Source organism: Podarcis cretensis, assembly GCF_951804945.1.
Source record: "Podarcis cretensis genome assembly, chromosome: 9".
Taxonomy (NCBI): Eukaryota; Metazoa; Chordata; class Lepidosauria; order Squamata; family Lacertidae; genus Podarcis; species Podarcis cretensis.
The window spans coordinates 46,573,408-46,596,795 of record NC_137178.1 but is presented as its reverse complement, the minus strand read 5'-3'; the positions used below and the strand labels follow the sequence as shown (position 1 = coordinate 46,596,795).

The window sequence follows — 23,388 nt, the reverse complement described above, 5'->3', positions numbered from 1 at the left end:
TTTCCCTTAACCGGAAACTCTGGAAGATGATGTTCTGATGGGTGCAGGAAATCACTGAAGATTCTGCTGGAGTTCCACACACTCTGCTGATAATCACACTGGCTGAGGTTTGGTGAACTACCAAATGACTTCCACAAGTCACCAACATGCAGCAGTAGTATTGTCTCCATATTGGACAATAAGTACAAATCTTAATAGATAGCCTTCATAAGTTAAGTAGTATTATTACATAGTGGAAAAAAGAAATTTACAAAGTATAGCTGTAGATTTTTATCATCATTTAAAATAGAATGTTTGTAGCAGGTCTATATTAGTGGTAACTAATACATGGTATGGGGGCCTCATACAGCCCATTAAGACCTCACTTTTGGCCCACTAGCTGCAAACTTCATGTACTCAAATTGCCACAGCAATCCATTTGGCAGGAGTCCAAGTCTCCTAACCTGCCCCAAAGGAGCTGAGGATCTTTTTCGAGACTGATCTGTGGCTTCCAATGCAGCTATTTCCAGTGCCCCCAAAATAGGCTTTGCCAAATTGCATGCTTCTCTTAGGAGTATTGCAGTTAAACAAGGTGTAGAAATTAGACTTTAATACTATTAGGTAAATCTCTCTCACACACAGAGATGCTCACCCTGGTTTGAAAAACACACATGAAGAAATTCATCAAAATTGGAGCAAAAAGTTCAAGTGAACCATGATTAATGTACATATTTCAAAAGTCACACAGGGTTGTAAGGAATGGAAAATGTGACACAACTGAATACCAAGTTAGGTTAAAATTTTCCATCTGGATGCTCAATAGCATTTTATAAGTAATGACTCCCACAGTTTTGTGGTGGCCATTATAATGGCAGGCTAGGATGGTGGTTATCATCTAGAAGAAAGATAAGATGGATGTCTTGCATCCTCTATTCTACAATCAACTTATTATAGAAGAATTCTCGAGTAATATGTGGCGACAGGATTATAATGATCCTGCCAAATTTAATTTTGTTTTGACTGGGCAGTTATTTCACTCTTCCACAGCACAGCTAAAAAGAATGACAAACTAAATACACACACACACACACACACACACACACACACAGTGGATAGATAGTGGTATTGAAGTTTGCTTTCTGTCTCTTAGGGCTATCAGGCTTGACAAAACCAGTTTCTGGACAGATGACGGTAGACTGTCAGCATAATTTCCAAGGCAATTTGGAGACTCACCAACAAAAAAGACCCAAGTCTACATGTGAATACAAACGTATGTTTGGGGCTCAGAGAATGCTCACAGCACCACAAGCTCTTGTTAATAACAACCTATGAGATGAGTGTTAATTACTAACTATTAGGTGAGTGAACCAGACTAGTGTACTTTCTCTCTTACTGCTACCCTCTGCCTGCCTGCCCGCTCAAACTTCCTCTTCCACACCTGACTAGGGAAAGTCAACAAAAGCACCCATGTGTCTTGAGATGACAGCTGCGGTGGGAAGCTTTTGAGGGCTGCTTGTCCCCCATGTTGTTGGTTATTATACATCCAGAAAGTGAAGGGCCAGCATGAAGGCTAGATAAGTTGGTTCTTGTACCAGTCAATCCTGAAGGCTATTTGTGAATAATAATTCCCTGTAAAACACAGGTTGCCCCTTGGCATTGGTCTGTCTCTTGTAGTGAGGTACTCCATTACTGCATAATGCAGAGATAGGGAACCTTGACCCTCCAGTTGTTAAGAAGACTCCTAATTTCCATCAGCCTCAGCTGGTATGGTCAGCGGCCAAGGATGATGGAGTTCAGAAACATATTGAAGGTCACAGGTTCCCCATCCCAGATGTAATGAAAGGGGAAGAGGTCTATGCACTGACTAATCATTGTCATCTGGGAAAATGTACACTCCAGAACCAGAGGGGGATGGTGCTTCAAGCTTCAAATAACTATGCAAAAGGGTCAGTTACAGGGTTCTGGCAGGGAATAGATGGTCACATTACACTAAGGAGATCTCCTGCCCTTTTGGGTGTTTTCAGCCTCAGTAAACGTTGCAACTGCTGGTAGAGGATGGCTGCTTCCTACGTTAACTGGAGTGGCATGGGAAGCCAGAAGTCAGATGGGAAGGGCAACAACATAGCTATTTATTTTACTTAGTCCAGTATTTGTAGAACACTTTTCATCAAGAAAAAAGGGTAGCAAAGTTGTTTCTGGAAGCCCAGTAAAAATAAAACAAAAGTTAAATGTGAAACAATTGAAATAAAAACAATAAACCACCTGATAACACCAAAACACCTACAGAATCAGACAACTTTAATGTTTTAAATTCAGAGGTCAGAGAATCTAATCAGATACATCATAAGCATGAATGATAAAAAATAATTAGGTGGCAAGAGAAGCTCATCAAAGACATAACTAGTGAAAGAGTTCCATAACCAGGGCACCATCACCAGACATAGCTAGTGAAAGAGTTCCATAACCAAGCCACTAGTGAAAGAGTTCCATAACCAGGGCACCACCACCAAGAAGGCCTTCTCTTCCATTATCACACCCTGAGCAACATTCACCAGGGTGGGGGTAACAAGCAGGGCCTCTTCCCCTTATCTCAAGGCCCAGGAATGTTGGTCTTCTCAAGTATGTGCTCTCAAATATCTACATCCCAAGTCATTCAGGGCTTTATCAATCAATATAAATTGGGCCCAGTAACAGACAGACAGTCAGATCCACAAAAAACAGGCATTATGAGACTACAGTGCTGTTCCAGCTCCTGGGAGAGTCAGCACAGCATGGAAATAGATCATAGGAGCTAAATCATAGGGGCTAAGGTCACGTCACCCCCCCCATAAAATATTTGAGGGGGCAATGTTGATGGGCATTGCCATTCAAATGGTGTGTGAGACACATCACGTGATTCATTATGTGGGCTTACCTGCCCCCCCCCAATATTTTATTCAAGTTGGCATCCCTGGCTATTGTCAACTTTTCCCAAGTATCTTTAAGTTTCCTACACTGACTGGCAGTTTATGGAAAGTAACCACACTTTAAGCACCACCCCCATTTTGAAGTGAATGTTTCAGTGCTTAATAGATGTGGCAATAGAGATCTTTGAATGCTCCTCATATAAGAAGTGCCTTGCCAAGTGCCAGTCACAAAACAGCTGCCATTTTGTGGCATAACGCTAAATTGGCCACACCACACTGATTACACAAATGAACTACATCTCTCTCACCCATGCACACACTTCTACATATACATCTCCCCACTTTGCTCTGCCCAAATATTTCTAATCACACACATAGCACATCTCAGCACCCCAACACATCCAGAAAAGCTTCACCACAAGCAAAGGAACTGTTGCCATTTCCAGAACCACCACCACCATTCCCAGAAGCTTGTTGGCAGTCCCTGACACATACAATGCATGTAATGAACCTCTGGAAGTGTAACATGTAATTTGCTCCAAGGCTTATTTTATTACCTTTTTCCTACACCCTTATTACATTTTATTGCCTACACCTCTTTCCTAACCCATTCTGCTGAATGTGCAGATCTGGTCAAAGTTGTATGGCGGTTTATGCAGCAAGATTTGGACTATGCCGTTTATGCCTATTGTCTAACGTGTCAGCCTTCCAAACATGCGTAGAATTAATTTCTCATGTGGGGCATGGAATGTGTGGGTCTACCATGAAGAACTGGCAGTGTGCCCATTGTACAAAATATCCTCCAATTGGAAAATCTTTTATACGTTGTTGATGTTGTTGCTAATTTATATACTGCCCTTCCTTGGAAGACCACAGGAAATCTTACAACATGAAACACAAATGTAAACCCATAACAAAAATGTCTTGACAATACTATGATTGAAACAGTTATATAAATACAATTATAACAAAACAATAAAAAACAGATACTCATAACAGCAAGGGCATAGAAAGTAAGGAATAAAATCAGCAGCATGGTATCAAAAAATATAAAACAGTGCACAATTACAGAATCTTCTCTCTATCCCAAAGTAACTCTTAATCCTGGCCCTTACAGACAATGACTGACCTTCTCAGCCCTCACCTGTCAATATTCCTTTCCTCTCCCAGTCTCTCACCCTGGGAGATCTTCATCTCCCTGCACCTCACTCAGGGTACTGCCACCATCTATCTGCCACTTTCATGTGGCTGCAGTCCTTGGTCCCCAATGGCATCCGAAAAAGATGAACAGCAAAGCGGTGATTTCCCCTTCAGGATATTGGCCTATCACTGGGCAGCCCATTGCCTACAGCATACCTGGCATCTCTCCCCACCCTGAGAAATACCCTGAGGGTGGGTTGAGTCCAGTTTGCCTGTTTTTATGCAGCAGCAGCCAAGTAACAATTCCACATGTACCAAATTGCTCCCTTTCCTTAATATGCTGATTGTCAGCTGTCGTCCCCATCAGAATCCATGGAAACATCCATAACAGAACCTCAAGGGTGGGGTTTGCTGATGAAAGTACAGGTGTTCCTTGTAAAAGGGGAATCACACGGCCCACAGGGATTGCTTGGCTGATTGCCACAATCAAGAACCCTTCAGCTTGTGCCTCTAGGCTGTGGTTGCCAGCTAAGTACCTGAGGGGTGGGAGGAGCAAACACAAGGTTAAGATACAGGCTGAAGTCTTTCAGGTGTTTCCTTCCCATTACAGTCCTGCCCTCAACCAAGCAGCCTCAGGTGGTGGCTCCCAGCTAAATAGCTGAGGGTGGGAAAACTTTACCCAAGCCTTCTGACATGATTCAACTCTCTCTCTCCAAGCAATAAAAGAAAGAACAGTTCAAACAACCTAGCCAAACATTTGTGTTAAAAATATATATATATTGATTGCAGACATGTGGTCTCAATAACGCAGAAAATTAACACAAAAAATAGTATTTTGTTAAAATGTATATTGCACATTCCCTTTACAAAATCCTATTTAACCAGCTCTGAATTGCTCTGACCACAAAAGTCATTGGTGGCTAACTTTTTCAAGCGCTAGAATATGCTGGAGCAGGCAGATTTGCGCTGGAATTGACTTTTGGGACATTTCCCACTTCTCCAGGGTAAAAAGTCAGAGCGGAATCCAAAGCCTTGAAGGCAGAAAGTGACATCATGGTTCAGTCGGCCTGGGAGGAAACCATCTGAACTGCTATAGCGTCGCTGCAAGGTACCACAAACCACAGCTGCTGGATAATACCAGACAGAACAGTGTGGGATTTAAAAAAAAACCAAATCAAACTGTAAAGCATATAGATATACCACCACAATCAGCTGGAAGATGCATTGGTTAATTACAGCATTCTAAGATGGCCTTGTATTCCTAAACCCAACTATATTTGGAGCAGCCAATCAGTACAGACTAGAGCAGGCATCCCCAACCTTCAGCCCTCCAGATGTTTTGGACTACAATTCCCACCATCTCTGACCACTGGTCCTGTTAGCTAGGGATCATGGGAGTTGTAGGCCAAAACATCTGGAGCGCCGCAGGTTGGGGTGCCTGGACTAGAGCATTGACCTTGCTATATTTACTGCTAACACATTGTTGTGCGCTTCCATAAAAATGTAACCAACACATCAATAAGTAAAACTCCTTAAGTAATTTTACCCTAGTGATCCTGCCAATGTTTTTCTTCTTTTATGGTACCAAGCTACCTAAAAAGGTAAAGGTAAAGGTACCCCTGCCTGTACGGGCCAGTCTTGACAGACTCTGGGGTTGTGCGCCCATCTCACTTAAGAGGCCAGGGGCCAGCGCTGTCCGGAGACACTTCCGGGTCACGTGGCCAGCGTGACATCGCTGCTCTGGCCAGAGCCAGAGCCAGAGCCGCACACGGAAACGCTGTTTACCTTCCCGCTGGTAAGCGGTCCCTATTTATCTACTTGCACCCGGAGGTGCTTTCGAACTGCTAGGTTGGCAGGCGCTGGGACCGAGCAGCGGGAGCGCACCCCGCCACAGGGATTCGAACCGCCGACCTTTCGATCGGCAAGCCCTAGGCGCTGAGGCTTTAACCCACAGCGCCACCTACGTCCCCTTAAAAACAGAAGGAGCTTGTCATTCCTACGCCAATTAACCCGTAGTACTATCCCACAGTCCTTGTTGTGACTTTCAGTATTCAACAGGGCACAGGTATCATTTAGAGATGTGGAGGTAAAAAAAAGAAAGAAAAGCTCAGAAATAATGTCATCCCTCCCCCCCAATTTGTCTGCTTCCCCTCCTGGACTCTCATAGCATTGCCTCCATAAGTTTGCAAGCTCTCTTCGCATTTGTCAGCCAGCATTGTGCAGTGATGTCATTTCCAAGTGGGCCAAGTATGCTGAATAGGTCAGCAGGCGTAGCATTCAGTCCATGGTTTGTATGGTCAAGGAAATTGGCTGAACCTTGCAAACAAGGTGCAGACATATGCATTACTCTCTGAATTACGTGAGTACACTTGCCAATTTGTAGGTAGATTGCCAGCATTTCTTAAGAGAAGCCCCAATATTAACCACACCTAAAGGTTTAATATAGGGAGATTCAATTCTCTACTCATTAATTTAAGCAAAGCATTCAGGCAATTAATAATTAAGTACTGCAATTGTAAACCCCTGAACAAGTGCATAGCATCTGCTCCCAGAGCAAGAGCAAAATTTGTATTATTAGCCATGTGAGAGTTCCCATTTAGTGTCAAATGACATGTTTAGAACAGTGCACCGTGCAAGCAAAAACAAAGTTAAGGTGAAAGACTACAGCTATCCCCTAAACAGCAGGTTATTTCTACCCTTTAGAATCTAGTTTCTATACCTTAATTGTTTGACTTGCTCCAACTAATGATAAGACTGAACTATTCCACAGCAGTTCAAACAATTAAGATGTAGAAGTTTTAGGACGGACTTTGTGTTCATAAACTGCATGCACTCAGCACAGAGAAGATGCGTTGAGTGGGGTGGTCTTGTATTTCATCTGAGGCTCTGTAGATTTATTAGGTGGTGGTGGGGAATCCCAGGTCAGAATCAGTGACCCAGGCTTCGCTCTTTTCCCCACATACTTTTCCTGCGGCTTGCATTTTTGGAGCTGTCTGCTGCTCTATATTTACCTTGGTGCTTTTTGTGCATTCCTGATTTCCATTTGTCATGCACTGTGGTGGTCAGCAATCCCAAGGGGGGTGGATTTATAGGGGACCCTACACAGGGCCATTTGCTGCGACTTTCTAGTCCTTTCCAGCTCTATGAAAATCCAGTTCTTGAAACGTGAACTGATTTACAACACAAACCTATGTTTATTTACAAGTAATCAGTGCATTAAAACAGAGCTAACTCCTTAGTGAGTGGTTTTCAGGATTGCAGCCTCGCCCCCCCCCCCCCCAAAGTAAGCAGCATATTTCTCATGCCAGAACTGATATTGCACCTCTGGAAATGGAGGAATTTAAAATATTGCCAGACATAATACCATCTGAAAAGCACAAACTCAGAAAGGACCATTCCAATTTTAGCTCTGAAGAGGAATCTTTGGTAGTTCCAGTCTCCAGTTCCAACAGAGTGAATTCTATCTTATAAATAGACTAAACAACCGCATGCAAGGGAGATGGTTTCCCTCAATGCAGTGACGACATTTGCTGGGTTAAGGGGGGGAAAGCCACTGAAAAGAGAATGAAACTTTAAGCTCCATCCACATTAAATGAGAACTCAAAATCCCCATTAGTAAGCAGCTGATTAGATTAACAGAACACTTGTTCCCTGTGTGCCCCTGCAGAGATCAACAGAAGACGCCAGAATTGTTATTCAGACTTAGATAGGACTACTGAGGAGGAAAGAAGTGAAACAAGCTTTACTCTGACCATTTCCATTCACACTCAATCATGACCTTAACAACACTTGCAGAACAGTTATCAGTTCACAACAGTTTTAAACTCTTTTATGCTTCTGTTTGCCTAAGCAGACTAGATTACCATTTTTGTCAAGGGAATTTGGCTGGATTTTGTGGCCAGCACAAACAGCAAGTAGCATTATGACTTTACTGCACATCAGTAATATTAAGACACAGCACTTCCTAAGGGAGATTCTTATTTCATAGATCCAGCCTAGCTGTCAAAGCAGGACAGCAGAGTTAGTATTGTGAAATATTGCTAAGACAACATCCAATTTTCATTTAGAGTCAGGAGAGGTTTCTATGATTGTTGCTAAACTTCAACTTAACACAGGAGTCTCTCTGTGTGTTTCTGCACAAAGAAATGCAAACCGAAAGCAATCATTTAATTAACTTGCAGGCCACTGTGGGAACAACAGTTCTTATCTATCAGAGATATATTCCCATTCTCCATCCCACCCCCATACACACATCTATTTTAACTAAGTTGTACTATACAAAAGCAACCACAGGAGTCATGATCTGGGCAGAGAAACCCATCTCTTTAATTTCAAAGGAAAGTTAGGCGGGCATTGAACTTTCTCCCCATGAAATTCAACGGGCCTTTGAAGTATTTCAATCTGGCCTGATTGTGCCCAGCTCTCTTAGCTACTGGTGAAAACATAGGATTTTTTTTTTTAAAAAAAGAAAACTGATGAGGGCAGCGAGTAGCACAAAAGCCTGAATAAGCATTTTTCACTGAACCCTGTGGTTCACTCAAAACAACGCATGCTCAGATATTTTGGTACCTTTATTGGTTTTTTTAGCTTTGTGTAAATCATACTAAGAAGCTGATAGCGAGGGGGTGCTGGAGAGAAGACAGTGCGGAATGAATGAACGAACAGGCTGCTCTAAAGAATGGCTTATTTGTGACTTTCATTGAGCAGAGTCCTGCAAGGGGAAGTGTGTGGGATGGTGTACATGAACTACTATTGACTTCTGTTACTTGTATCAGACAGAATAATACCCGCAGCTCAGGTACTCATCGCTTGTCAGGGGTGGCTAACTGGAGGACATTCAGGTGCTAACCAGGCTAAAACTCCCACGGTCCCCAACCATTAAGCAATGCTGCCTGGATGCAGATAGGTGCTTTACAACCTCTGGAGAGCCAGAGGCATGCGCACACACCGGCTTAAAGAATTAAACAGTACAACTTCGACAGAGCTATCTTATTATTGCTAGCCAGGAAAGACCCTCCTCCCCCTTTACAAAAAAAGTAAGCTCACTACTCAGAGCCCAATAACAAAGCCCCCCCCCCCCTTTTATTTTAGCAACAAGGCAAACGCTTCGGCATCTTTTTTAGCAAAAGCCCTGCATTCTGTTCAGGGGAGAAAAGGCAGAAACATAAACTTTCAGGTAAAGAAACAGTTCTGAGCACGACTAGGATCATTCACAAAAATAAGTCACATTTTGAGCAGTTCCCCCCGCCTCAATGCATCACATTTGCTAATTCGCTATAACCACTGGGACTTACCGCAGTGTTAGGAAGAAGAGACCCAACCCATGCACACACACCCCAGCTATCTATTGATCTACCTACCTATCTACCTACCGCTCTTCATGCCTCCTTGTTCTCGGGTTATCAGCAGCTCGCCGGCTTCCGACCCGGCTGCTCTCAATTCAGCCCACTTTGCAGAATGGGCGAGAGAGGGAGAGGGAACTAATAGGCAGCGGACGGATTCGCCGCCACTTACCGGGAGGTGCCGCAGGAGCCGGCGAAGGGAGAAGCGGCTCGCCGCCTGCGAGGAGTCCGGAGCGATTCCCAAGCAAGAACAAAGGCTGCTGGCAGCGAGCAAGGCGAGCTGAAGTCCTCTGGCGGGCGGCCAACTTGTTGCTCTTGTTCCTGCTCCCCCGGAGCAGCGCGTCTTGGTGCGCGCGCTCTCTCGCCGAGCCTGCAGCAGGAGCGCGCGGGGGGCTGGGCGGAGGAGGAATGCCGGGGATGTCCAAAAATAACACGGCGCACAAACCACCCGGGCTCTCCGTCTCCGGACTGCTCTGGCGCACCTGTGGCGGGGCCGCGCTTTATCTGGGCCGCCCCGGGGCTTTCTTCGTCATCCCGCGAGGGGCGGGATACCCACGGGGGCTTGCGCGCGCCAGGGAGTGGGTCGGGGGGAGGAAAGCGCGCAAAGCTTTCCCCTCTCCACCCGGGACTATCAGTTTGTACAAAATAAATCTGGAACTCCCTCGCTCTGCGAATCTTCCCAGGCGACTCAGGCAGAAGGGAGTGTTTAGCGCCAATTAACAGTTAATTATTCAACACAATGTGGCTTTTATCCGAGCAGCCGGTCTGCCTGCCACGCCCCTCATCCGTCCCAGCACAACAGCTATTGAGCGTTTCCCTTTGTCACCTGGCAGCAATAAGTCCCCAATTGCTTCCTTTCCCATCACTTGGGATTCCGGGCTGCTGTTGGCGACGACGTCACAGGCTGCTTTCCAAAGGGGCGCCTTGGCACCAACGATAATAATATCACCAACCCTTTGCAGTTCCAGCGAACTGGATGAGGTCTATGTTTGGTAAAAGGCAGACGATGCAATTTCTTGCATTCGACTGGTTGGGGGGAACGTGTATTTTGTACCCGCGATCAACACCTCGTTCAGTTGTCAGTGATGGCCTCTACCAATCCAAGCTCACTTTCTGAAAGTAGGCCATTTTCTTACCTTTTTATATAAAAATCAGAGTGGGCACAGTGTTTTAATATTAAATAAGTAACATTTAAAAGGTGGCTAACAAGGCAAGTTAGTGCAATATTATCATCACCCCCCTGTTAAGCCAACTTCAAAGCATAGCAAAGTTTGCAAGCTAAATTTTTAAAGAAGTACTGCTATAAATGTCGAAAAGCATACACTGAAGGAAAAAAGGGGAAACAAAAATATTACTAATACAACTGGCATTTGAACAATAATGCAAAGAAATATACCCTGCACATAAATTAATATCATCAAAAATGTCTTAAACTAATACATAATACCCAAAAGCCTGTATGCTGCTTTCATTCTCATGACACAGTATCTCCTTCCTGCCCAGTGAACTTTTCATACTCCAGAAAGCTATTGATAGTTGCTACTGTGAGAGCGGATTTATACTCCCAATACGAAGCACAAGTACGATAGCTCTGGATATGTACTTACCACATCAAAAGTTTTGGAATATGTAGCTCTTCCCACCACACATATAAGCACATGTTCCAACCATCTGTTTTCAATAGCTTACATTCAGCACAATCTGATGCATATTTACTCAGTAGTAAGCCCCACTGAGTTCAATGGGGCTTACTCCCAGGTGAACATCAATACGACTGCAGCCTGCCTTTAAGTAACATCCCGGTACCCTAAAAAATACCTATCTATTTTGTCCCATGTTAGATCAAAACAACAGCTACATTTCATATTTTCAAAGGAAGAATAGCCACTGCTCTTGGGCTGTGCCCAATCCTGTTTTTACTTAGAACTAAGTCCAAATATGTTCAGTGAGGCATACTTCAAAAAACTAAACATACCTAGAAGGGAGCAAGTCCCAAAGTTGCAGAGCGACTTAATTCTGAGTTTAAAAAACCATAGGTTTGCATTATTAGTCACCCCCTCTATTCCAGTTTAAGACTATTAAAATCTGGAACGGGGCCCAGCAACATTTTCTCTCCCCACTACTCTTTAGACAACCAATCAACAGAGGAGCTCTGGTGAACCCAGAAGCTTGCTCACTGCTTAGTAACTTTTAATTTAATCCTAACAAAGGTATTAGGCTTCTGTTGTTGCTTTGTATCGGTAAAAAGCAGACAAGAGTTGCTTTTCAGGAGTCTTACACCAGCACGTTGAACATGTGGGAAGAGTACCACATGTATAAGGACTTGTAGGGCAGCGGCTGAAGAAGGAGCAAAAAGGGTTTTCTCCTGTGTGTGTTTCTTGTGGCTGATTAGCTGCTCTCCCTGTGCAAAGGTCAGAGGGGGCAGGGTTTCTGTTGAGGTAGGTGATTAGCTGTGGGAGTTGCTTATCAGAGCTTGTAGGGCAGCGGCTGATCTATCTTTAGATTTAGGGGAGCTAGTCTCAAACGTTTGTTGGGGGAGACCTAGGGTTTTTTTGGGGGGAGTTACTTGTCCTGTCTGCACGCTTCTTATGATGGAGGACCACTGTAGCCAGCCCCAACGACACGTTCTCAAGATGGAGAGTGAAGGAACAGCTGCAGTCGCCTGCGGTTCCTGCACAGTGTTTGCCATCTTGCCAAAGGTTGCAGGCAGCTTTACCTGCAGCAATTGCATGTTGATTGCCGTCTTAAAAGACAAAGTCCAGCAACTGGAGGAACGTGTGGCTACGCTCCAAAGAATTAGAGAGCTGGAGCTCTTCTTGGAAGCAACAGAGCACACCGTCTCCACCAAGGAGGAGACAGGGGACTCCCCTGAGAAGGAGGCTAGTTCACCAACACAGGAGCCAGATATATGGAGAAACGTGACTCAAAGAAGTAGGAGGCCCAGGGTTCGCTCTGATTGTTTAGAAATACACAATCGCTTTGAGGTCCTCTCCCCTAGAATGGAAGACGAAGAGCAGACTCCATTTGAGGATCTCTCCCTCATTACAGTCGATCAGGTATATGAAGACGAGCAGCAAAGTCAGTCCTCAGGGAATGTGCAGGCGACCTTGGAACGGACAGATCACGGAAGAACCCCGACCAAACCTAAGAGGAGGCGTGTAGTGGTGATAGGGGATTCCTTACTGAGGGGAACAGAAGCAGTGATCTGTGGGCCTGACAAGATGTCTCGGGAAGTGTGCTGTCTCCCCGGGGCTAAGATCCAAGATGTAACTGAACGACTACAAGGAATCATAAAACCCACTGACAAATACCCCTTCCTCTTGGTTCATGTGGGAACCAATGACACTGCAAACAATAGCCTCCAGAAGATCAAAAGAGACTATGAGGTTCTGGACAGGAAATTGAAGCAATTAAATGCACAAATTGTCATCTCATCTGTCCTCCCAGTTGAACGACGTGGCCCAGGGAGAGAGAGAAAAATAGTGGAAGTGAACAGCTGGCTTCGCAAATGGTGTAAACAGGAACGGTTTGGATTCTTAGATCACAGACTGCAGTTTCTTGAAGATGGACTTCTGGCAAGCGATGGGCTGCACCTCACAACGGTTGGGAGGAATGTTTTTGCCAAAAATCTCAGAAACCTCATCAGGAGGGCTTTAAACTGACTAATGTGGGGGAGGAAGACAGTGCTCCTGAAGGTAGGAGTCTATCAATTGATAAACATGATCATCCAAATGTCATAGACCAAATGGAGCAAACAGCACGCAGACCTAGTGGTGGGAGGAAAAAATCCTTAAATAAGAGACATGGGGGAATGATTAATGGACTTCAATGTCTGTACACTAATGCGCAAAGCATGGGTAATAAACAAGATGAGCTTGAGCTCTTGGTACAGCAAACTAAATATGACATAATAGGCATCACTGAAACCTGGTGGGATAAGTCCCACGACTGGAATGTAATAATGGAGGGTTACAATCTATTTCAGAGAAACAGACAAGACAAGAAAGGAGGAGGAGTGGCGTTATATGTCAGGGATGTATATACCTGTGAAGAGATCCAAGATTTAGAACCTCAAAGCCAAAGTGAGAGCATTTGGGTCAAAATTAAGGGAGAGATGAATAACAGGGACCTCATTGTGGGAGTTTACTATAGATCCCCAAGCCAAACGGAGGACATAGATGATGCCTTCCTGGAACAGATGGCCAAACATGCAAAAGGAAGGGAGATAGCAGTAATGGGGGACTTCAATTACCCGGATATTTGCTGGATGTCAAACTCAGCCAAGAACATAAGGTCAAACAGATTCCTCACTGGCCTTGCAGACAACTTCATTGTCCAGAAAGTGGGAGAAGCAACAAGAGGAACAGCCATTTTAGATCTGGTCCTAACCAATGTTGATGACCTGGTTAGTGGGGTAGAAGTGGAAGGATCATTAGGCGCAAGTGATCATGCTCTTCTGAAGTTTACTATACTGCGGAAAGGAGCAGCCAAGCATACTAGGACTCAATTTCTTGACTTTAAGAAAGCCGACTTCATAAAACTTAGGGAAGTGCTGGGTGAGATCCCATGGACAGTAATACTAAAAGGAAAGGGAGTTCATGATGGCTGGGAGTTTGTTAAGAGGGAGATAGTAAAAGCACAACTTCAGGCAATACCAATGAGACGGAAACATGGAAGGTGCCTAAAGAAGCCAGGGTGGCTATCTAAAGAACTTTTAACTGAGTTAAGATTAAAAAAGGATGTGTACAAAAAATGGAAAAGGGGGGAAACCACCAAAGAGGAATTCAAACAAATAGCCAGCACGTGTAGACACAAAGTCAGAAAAGCTAAAGCACAGAATGAACTCAGGCTTGCTAGAGACGTTAAAAGCAACAAAAAAGGCTTTTATGGGTATGTTCGTAGCAAAAGGAAGAACAAAGAAACAGTGGGGTCACTCAGAGGAGAAGATGGTGAAATGCAAACAGGGGACACAGAAAGGGCTGAACTCCTCAATGCCTTCTTTGCCTCAGTCTTCTCCGATAAAGAAAACAATGCCCGACCTGAAGAATTTGGAGCAAATGATTCAGCAGAGGAAACACAGCCCAGAATAACTAAGGAGATAGTACAAGAATACTTGGCTAGTTTAGATGTATTCAAGTCTCCAGGGCCAGATGAACTGCATCCAAGAGTATTAAAAGAACTGGCAGATGTGATCTCAGAACCACTGGCAGTCATCTTTGAGAATTCCTGGAGAACAGGCGAAGTCCCGGCAGACTGGAGGAGGGCAAATGTCGTCCCTATTTTCAAAAAGGGGAAAAGAGAGGACCCAAATAATTAGCGCCCAGTCAGTCTGACATCAATACCAGGGAAGATTCTGGAGCAGATCATTAAACAAACAGTTTGTGAGCACCTAGAAAGGAATACTGTGATCACCAATAGTCAGCATGGATTTCTGAAAAATAAGTCGTGTCAGACTAACCTGATCTCATTTTTTGACAGAATTACAAGCCTGGTAGATGAAGGGAACGCAGTGGATGTAGCCTACCTTGATTTCAGCAAGGCATTTGACAAGGTGCCCCATGATATTCTTGTAAAGAAGCTGGTAAAATGCGGTCTTGACTATGCTACCACTCAGTGGATTTGTAACTGGCTGACTGACCGAACCCAAAGGGTGCTCATCAATGGTTCCTCTTCATCCTGGAGAAGAGTGACTAGTGGGGTGCCACAGGGTTCTATCTTGGGCCCGGTCTTATTCAACATCTTTATCAACGACTTGGATGATGGACTCAAGGGCATCCTGATCAAATTTGCAGATGACACCAAACTGGGAGGGGTGGCTAACACCCCAGAGGATAGGATCACACTTCAAAACGACCTTGACAGATTAGAGAACTGGGCCAAAACAAACAAGATGAATTTTAACAGGGAGAAATGTAAAGTATTGCACTTGGGCAAAAAAAAATGAGAGGCACAAATACAAGATGGGTGACACCTGGCTTGAGAGCAGTACATGTGAAAAGGATCTAGGAGTCTTGGTTGACCACAAACTTGACATGAGCCAACAGTGTGACGCGGCAGCTAAAAAAGCCAATGCAATTCTGGGCTGCATCAATAGGAGTATTGCATCTAGATCAAGGGAAGTAATAGTGCCACTGTATTCTGCTCTGGTCAGACCTCACCTGGAGTACTGTGTCCAGTTCTGGGCACCACAGTTCAAGAAGGACACTGACAAACTGGAACATGTCCAGAGGAGGGCAACCAAAATGGTCAAAGGCCTGGAAACGATGCCTTATGAAGAACGGCTAAGGGAGCTGGGCATGTTTAGTCTGGAGAAGAGGAGGTTAAGGGGTGATATGATAGCCATGTTCAAATATATAAAAGGATGTCACATAGAGGAGGGAGAAAGGTTGTTTTCTGCTGCTCCAGAGAAGCGGACACGGAGCAATGGATCCAAACTACAAGAAAGAAGATTCCACCTAAACATTAGGAAGAACTTCCTGACAGTAAGAGCTGTTCGACAGTGGAATTTGCTGCCAAGGAGTGTGGTGGAGTCTCCTTCTTTGGAGGTCTTTAAGCAGAGGCTTGACAACCATATGTCAGGAGTGCTCTGATGGTGTTTCCTGCTTGGCAGGGGGTTGGACTCGATGGCCCTTGTGGTCTCTTCCAACTCTATGATTCTATGATTCTATGGTGTCAGGAGCTGGCATTGTTGGGAACCTGACCACTTCTTCTCAGAGGGGCCCACTGCTGAGCTCTGGAGCTTTCTAACCCTGCTGTTTCTCCTCCTTGCTGCTGTTTAATGTTCACTTTCCTATTCTGAGCATGAAAGCTATGGCAGAAATTTGCCCAAATCCTGGGGTGCACTTTGCCATTCTCTCAGAGAGAACATACTCACCCAAAATAAGCTAAGTGGAAAAAAGAGGTCCATAAAGTTACAAGGGACGTGGGTGGCGCTGTGGGCTAAACCACAGAGCCTAGGACTTGCCGATCAGAAGGTCGGCGGTTCGAATCCCCGCGACGGGGTGAGCTCCCATTGCTCAGTTTGAAAGCACTGCCAACCTAGCAGTTTGAAAGCACATCAAAGTGCAAGTAGATAAATAGGTACGGGAAGGTAAACATAATAATAGTAGTAGTAGTAATAATAATAATAATAATAATAATAATAATAATAATAATAATATCTTTATTGTCATTGCCCCCTCTCGGGGACAACGAAATTACTTGGCTGCTTCATCCACCCAGGTAGGGCACTCCACTCAAAATCAGAACAACTATAAAAACACTAATTAAAACAATACAGTATAATACAGCAAGGAAGATTAGATGACTTTCAAAGTCCAGGTTTCCCATTCAGGGCCGAGATCGCTCTGGAGAAGAAGCTGTTTTTGAGACGGCTCGTTCTTGTCTTCATCGTCCTGTATCTCCGTCCCGACGGCAGGAGCTCGAAGAGACAGTGACCAGGATGCGATGGATCTTTTACTATGTCCAGTGCCTTCCTCTGGCACCTTGTGGCATAAATCTGCTCTAAGGTGGAAAGTGGGCAGCCAACAATGCTCTCTGCTGCCTTAACAACTCTGCACAACCCATCCTGTCCTGGGTAGTACAGCTTCCGTACCACACACATAAGCCATAAGTGAGCACGCTCTCAATGGCACAGTGATAGAAGGCAAGCAGCAGTTTCTGCGGAAGATGGTTTTTCCTTAGGATTCTCAAAAAGTACAGTCTCTGCTGCGCCTTCTTCACAAGCCCCCTTGTGTTGACACTCCAGGACAGATCCTCTTGTAATTCAATACCCAAAAATCTGAACGTTGTTACCCTCTCCACTCAGACCCCATCAATCAAAAGTGGCTGGACATTGCTCTTCTGTCTCCTGAAGTCCACCACAAGCTCCTTTGTCTTCCTTGCATTTATGAGCAAGTTGTTAGCTCTGCACCACTCTGTCAGCTGCTCCACCTCATCTCTATAGTCCATTTCACCCTCCCTTTCAGAGATGAGCCCAATCACGGTTGTGTCATCTGCAAATTTGACAACCCTATTACTAGGGTGAGCAGCGACACAATCGTACGTGTAGAGAATATAAAGGAGCGGACTAAGTACGCATCCCTGTGGTGTTCCTGTGTTAGTCTGAAGCGTATTAGAGGTATAAGGGCCCAACCGAATCCTCTGGGGGCGGTCTGACAGAAAGTCCAATATCCACCCACAAAGTGATAGCGGAAGCCCAAGATCTTCCAGTTTACACATCAGACGTTGTGGTAGAATGGTATTAAATGCCGAGCTGAAATCTAAAAAACAGTGTTTCCGTGCGCTGCTCTGGTTCGCCAGAAGCGGCTTAGTCATGCTGGCCACATGACCCAGAAGCTGTACGCCGGCTCCCTTGGCCAATAAAGCGAGATGAGTGCCGCAACCCCAGAGTCGGTCACAACTGGACCTAATGGTCAGGGGTCCTTTACCTTTTTAAAGTTAGAAGATGTGGGTGCTGGTTAAATTGTCACATCTACTGTATTTCGGAAAAATAAATAAATCCGGAAGTTGTTTATTATGACCAATGAAAACATCACCAAATAGTGCACAACCTTTCAATTCAGATAGAGCTCTTCATCAGACTTGATGTTAAGGGGTTCGGGATAAGAAGAATATTGGCAACGGCAGGGGCACAGAGTGGGCGGGACCCAATCTACAGAGGAGCATTGAGGGGGCGTTTTGCCTACAGTGGCAAAATGCCTCAGGCCAGCACCACTGGGTGGTTGTAAGGACTGAGCTCAGAAGAAGTAAAAGGGTAGCAGTGACGGTGTTGCAGAGGGGTTCCTCTCAGAGAAAGTGGCCCACACTGCTATCTTCCCTAAGCACCCTTCAAAAGCTGGAACCAGCACACAGGAATATACCAAAGCCTGCAGACTTAAACACATATCAAACTCGAAGCACACTACATAAATAATACAAGGTCCTGCTTGAGTACATTCACAGCTGCAGAGTTATATGGCTTTGGTTTCAAGGCAATCTGCACAAATAAAAAGGCATAATTTTGTCATTCGTGAGATAAGATCTTATCGAGAGGCTCATGGTCAAGCAAGTAAGAATAAAAGTAGTAATAAATGATTGCATTGTTTGTCTACTATTCTTTCTTAGATGAGCTCCCTTAGGCAGGATCAGCTTCAAGTTTGAATATACTCTTGATAAAGTGCCCATTACTAGGCCTTTTCTAACACCAGTAAGGCACTGCCTGATAGGCTTACTACACAGAGCATGGTATCAAATCTGGAGTGTTGTGTAGAAATTAAATTGGGGCTCCCAGACCCCCAGCTGATAAAAGATGAAGAGTTGGAACAGATAAGGCTTGCTGGAGTCACAACAGGAATATGTAAGTAGTAGACACCTGTTGTCAAGGGCACTTCCTAGCCAAAGGAATGCACACAACAGATAGTTAACTCTTTATTGCCAAAGATAACACTTACAGTCCCTTATATAGCTCTGGATACTTAGGCTTACCAATTTAGTGTCTAGGCATCTATTCCCAGGTCCACACTCTATGGAACAGTTGAAGCAACAGAGGACCGCTCCCCCTCCACCAGTTTATGTGCCTTCCCCTGACAGGCTGCAGACACACAGCTGGAGGCTGTTCCTGCATGGAAACTTCCTTGGTTCCTTCCTTTCTTGGTTCTGGGAGACAGTGGTACAGGAGAGGGTGGAGAAGCACTTGACCCTTCACCTGCCTGATCTGCCTCTTCCTCCTCCTGCTCTGAATCTTCTGCAGCCTCTGGCTCTTGCCTCCTGGCTGGTACAGTTCCCCACAAATCACTGAACCTTGCCCCCTGCTCCCAAGTTGGACTCCAGCCCCACTTCTACCAGCGCACACTGATCAGCATCCTGCTAGTCCCTGACACCCGTTAAGGATGAGACTAGGGATGGGGAAATGTTGGCTCCCATCATCTCTGACCAAAAAATCTTGTGGGCACCTGGTTGAGGAAGGCTGTTGGGAGTTGGAGTCCAACAACATTTGGAGGGCCACAGCTTCTCTGTCCCTCAGTTAAGTGATTAAGTGACACTGGGTGCATTGGAGGCAAGTGGGAATGAACGATGCAATGGGTCATTGTGTTACAGGAGGTAGATAGGTACCAGGGTGATGCTACAACCAAATTAAAGGGACATTAACAGCAGCAACAGAAGGACAGGCATTTAGAAGGACCTGTCCATAACTTTGGAAAGGGGTTCATGGACTATCTAGACAAACCCCATGCAACAGCAAGGTCCCTCTGGATTCTAGGTCCTAGATCAAAGCCACATAGTCTTATGGAATCCAGCTGTTTCACAATGTTTGATCTGTAGTGTTTTCCCCAACTCTGATTCCTACCAACTGGTTAGTGTGGGGTTAGCAGCTGTTGGGAGGACTGGAAAAGCTTATGTGCCAGCTAGGTTGGATCTCACGGATGAAGTTTGAATTCCTTAAGTTTTTTAAAATATTAAAAACAGCAGGTAATTTTATAACTTTCCGTTGTACCCTGTACCCAATGGCAATTTCTTATAAGAAAATTCTTTCAGGCATAGCTAAACCAGGAACAGATATATCTACTTGGCAACACCATGGGAAATGTCAGAAACAATTTGGGGGGGAATAAATTTTAATATCATGTGAAATAACTTGAATGAAACAATTTGCCATGCTTGAGAATACTGACTGCCCTGTGCTACACCAAAAATGGAGGGAGGGGAGGACATTGAGTCTGAACTGATTTTCACAACCTTGGTCTTTCATGGTGGCTAAAAAAAATATGTAACTGAAGGTCATATATAAATGGAAATGATGCTGTGAATCCCCCCTTTTAAAATAAACGAAACAAAAAAACTCCCATAAAATATGAATGCAGCCACAATGATGCAAAATGATACAAATAAGATACAATAAGTCTTGCAGAAAGCATGCAATTTTTATATAAACTCAAATGATGACCTAGTCCAGCCTTCTCCAGGTGCCCGCTAGAACTCCCATAAGGCCTAGCCAGTGTAGCTTGGAATTATGGGAGTTGTGATCTAGTAACATGTGGGAGGTTGTTAGGTTGGGTGAAGCTGAAATACTCCTAATCAGTTTATGAAAGAGATTCCAAAACTCCCCACCTCCCTCCTGCCAAATACCACTTAAAATGCTGAGGTTCTTTGTAGACCACTTAATGCTTTTTCTCCTAGCTGTAGCAATTGTAATACACTGTGTTAGATGCTGCCTTATTTTTCATTGCTTTTTCATTGCTTCTTTTTTTCCTTTATACTGTACAACAAAAAACAATGTAAGAAAGAAGCACATTTAACATGGACATACCATAGTGGACCACCTGAATGAAGCTTGCAGCCCACTGGTGGTCCACATACCATAGTTTGGGAACCACCTTAGAAAGCCTTTGGTTATTAAATTCATAAACTAAAGCATCAATTTATCATTGCTGATTTCAGGGACTACCACACATCTATATATGACATTTCACCCACCAGGAAACAGTAATCCAAGCATCATCTCAAGCCCTGGGTGTTTGTTTGAGGAATCAACTGCTATACAGGGAAGAATTTGAAGATTTGTTGGTAAGAATTACGGTTGGTTCTCAAAACATTGCAGAGGTGGAAAACAGTGACTCAAATAATCAGGGAGCTGGAGAAACTGCCCTATGAGGAAGCTTACAACCTTTGGATTGTTGTTATTGTTTTAAGGGAAGTATGGGGGAACATGACAGAGGTGTATAAAATTATGCCTCGTGTGGAGAAAGTAGATAGACATTTTTCTCCCTCTCCCATAGAACTAGATTGCACCTCTCCTCTGGCAATAATGATAAATACAATAATGATAAATTAAATAAGCACTTCGTGGCCCTTTCATATCACCCAAAGTTGATTATCAGAAGTGGCCCACTCTCTCTAATGGTAGGGCCAGTCCTTGGCAACAACAATATACCGTATGAACAGGTTGAGAGCTGCACCTGATGCTTGCTAGGCTACCTGGTGCTGCTCTCAGACTGTTCTTGTCTTTCTGCTTCTGCCAGAGTAGCCCTTCTCTGTCTGCCCCAGCTGGAACAATCCTGCCTTTACTCCATTGTGCAGCTGCACAACATATTTCTCTTTTGGATGGGTTCACACTTTCAAATAATTGGAATAAAATTTCCATAAAACTGGGATCAATTGGAAATGCATGATGAGCAAAGCAGGAAAGTATCCTTTGTTATTGGTCTTCTGATGTTCATACATCCAGCTGATGCAGGTATCTGATCCATTAGATCAAGGAAGAAAAAAAATGTGGTCAGTTATATCGCTCACCACATCCTCCCTTGTGTATTATAGATTAGGAAAGCTGGCATGCAATAACCAAAGCAGCCTAAGCTAAGCCATATGGTTTGGGGTAAACTTTTAAAGAGGAACCAGCAATATGAAGAAGCCAGCTAAAGGATTGAGTACACTTCCAGAAATAAACCATACTGATAGTGGGATATTGAGGAAGAAAGCTAAGCAAGGAAACATAGATGAATGTATTTCAAGTAGTTGCAATAGTCTGCATGGATGAGCTTAGTCACTCAGCAAATGTGGGGGTAGTTTTTATTAAATTATTAAGAAAAATCCTAACAAAATTAACACTGTGGCTGTAATCCTAAATATAACACTAGTGAGTTCATCCCTTGGAACTTAAGAGGAATTTATGGAGCAATTCTAAGTGGGTTGGGAGTTTTACCATTTCCAAATCTGAGATGGTTCACTCTGGTCAGAAGGAAGAAGGGTTTTTAAAAAAGACATTAACTCCTATGGCATGGTTCCATTTCCAATTTCCTATCCTTTCCACGAGAGAGAAAATAACTGTGCAAGCTCAAGGCTGGCATAGGTACAGGTTACAATCCAAGGCCATTCCAGGGGGGCGAAGGAGCTTTGATTTGGCAGATCCAAGACCATCCCTGGCCCAGCTCACAGGATGCCTCCTGGATGCCCCAAAGTGGTCCTTACTGCAGGTGGAAACACGTGTCAGTGTAGATCTATGCCCATGGAGCTTTCAGCAGGCATACTAGTGGCCTCTGGGGCTGAGATGCTGCCCTGCCAGCCGGGCTCCTCTGTGCTAAAAGAGGAGGGGTCCCCCACCCCCGCTAGTCTTCTGCAGGGGTTAGAATAGAAATATATTAATCCTTAGTAGACATGCGCTGCATGTGCTTCTTTTGCAGGCTCTCAGGTACAGCCATATGATTCAGAATTATTCCACAATTATCCCATCCAGTCAAATCTGAGTTTCCAAGCATCTTTGGTTACATATAATCTTGCACTGATTGGGGCTGGGAAGGGAAGCACAATAAATGTGGTCAGAGCAAAGAAAATCCCCCTTGTTATTTGTGCTTGAGTTTACTCACGTCCCACTTATGGTATTTCAGATCATTAACATAATGAAAGCTGTTGCTCAGTATTTGTCTTTTTATTATTCTAACTGGATCTCCCTGAAGGCTGTAGTGCCAGAGAACAAATGGAAGAATTTTGTTGGTTTCTATGTTAGTTGTTCCATATGTTTTCAATGAAAAGTTCTCTCTCTTTCTCTCTCTCTTGGCTCATGAACAGACCCAAGAGTGCCCATATATGTCAAACAATTGAAATGTGCATTTATGGATCTGAAGTATTTCATAGTCTTCCTTGTGAAGAACTGATGAGTGATTCCACAATATACTGAAATTATGTTTCTAGCCACACTTGTATAAATTTGGAAGAAAAAACAACAACCCTGGGACTGTATTTATTTTGTAGTGTTGTTAATTCCTTGCTGAGAATATCTGCGGAATGTATGCGGTTTCCATTCTAAATAGTTATCTTAAAGTTCTGAAGTCCTGTTGTGTGGAATATGTAAACATTCAAAGAATGACTACTCTTATTCTGTCTTTAACTGCTAAATTAACAGAAATCCCCCAATCAGAACTGAAATTTTCCGCAGTTAAAGAAATGCTGTCTGAAACCAAATAGAAAAATATTGTTTTGCTTTTGCAGAAGAATAAGACAAAATTGATCAGGCACAGTGAAGTGTGGGTATAATGCAATAAGTTTAG

At 44.1% G+C, this 23,388-nt stretch overlaps 1 protein-coding gene and 1 long non-coding RNA gene across 5 annotated transcripts in view; both read right to left on the bottom strand.

Moving 5' to 3' along the window:
* PALLD (palladin, cytoskeletal associated protein) overlaps window positions 1–23,388 on the bottom strand; it is a 243,944-nt gene that overhangs the window by 155,269 nt on the left and 65,287 nt on the right. Inside the window, exon 1 of one of the 4 annotated variants that reach the window (XM_079991344.1) lies at window positions 9,540–9,794. The exons of the other annotated variants lie outside the window; for them this stretch is intronic. The gene's annotated coding sequence lies outside the window, so the exon portion shown is untranslated. Of the gene's footprint in view, window positions 1–9,539; window positions 9,795–23,388 lie in introns of those variants that run through there. 4 annotated transcript variants of the gene reach the window in all.
* Window positions 16,507–16,920, bottom strand: LOC307224567. The gene is made up of 2 exons (XR_013842669.1): window positions 16,616–16,920; window positions 16,507–16,574 (listed from the first exon to the last, which is right to left on the bottom strand). It is a non-coding gene; the product is annotated as an uncharacterized lncRNA (long non-coding RNA).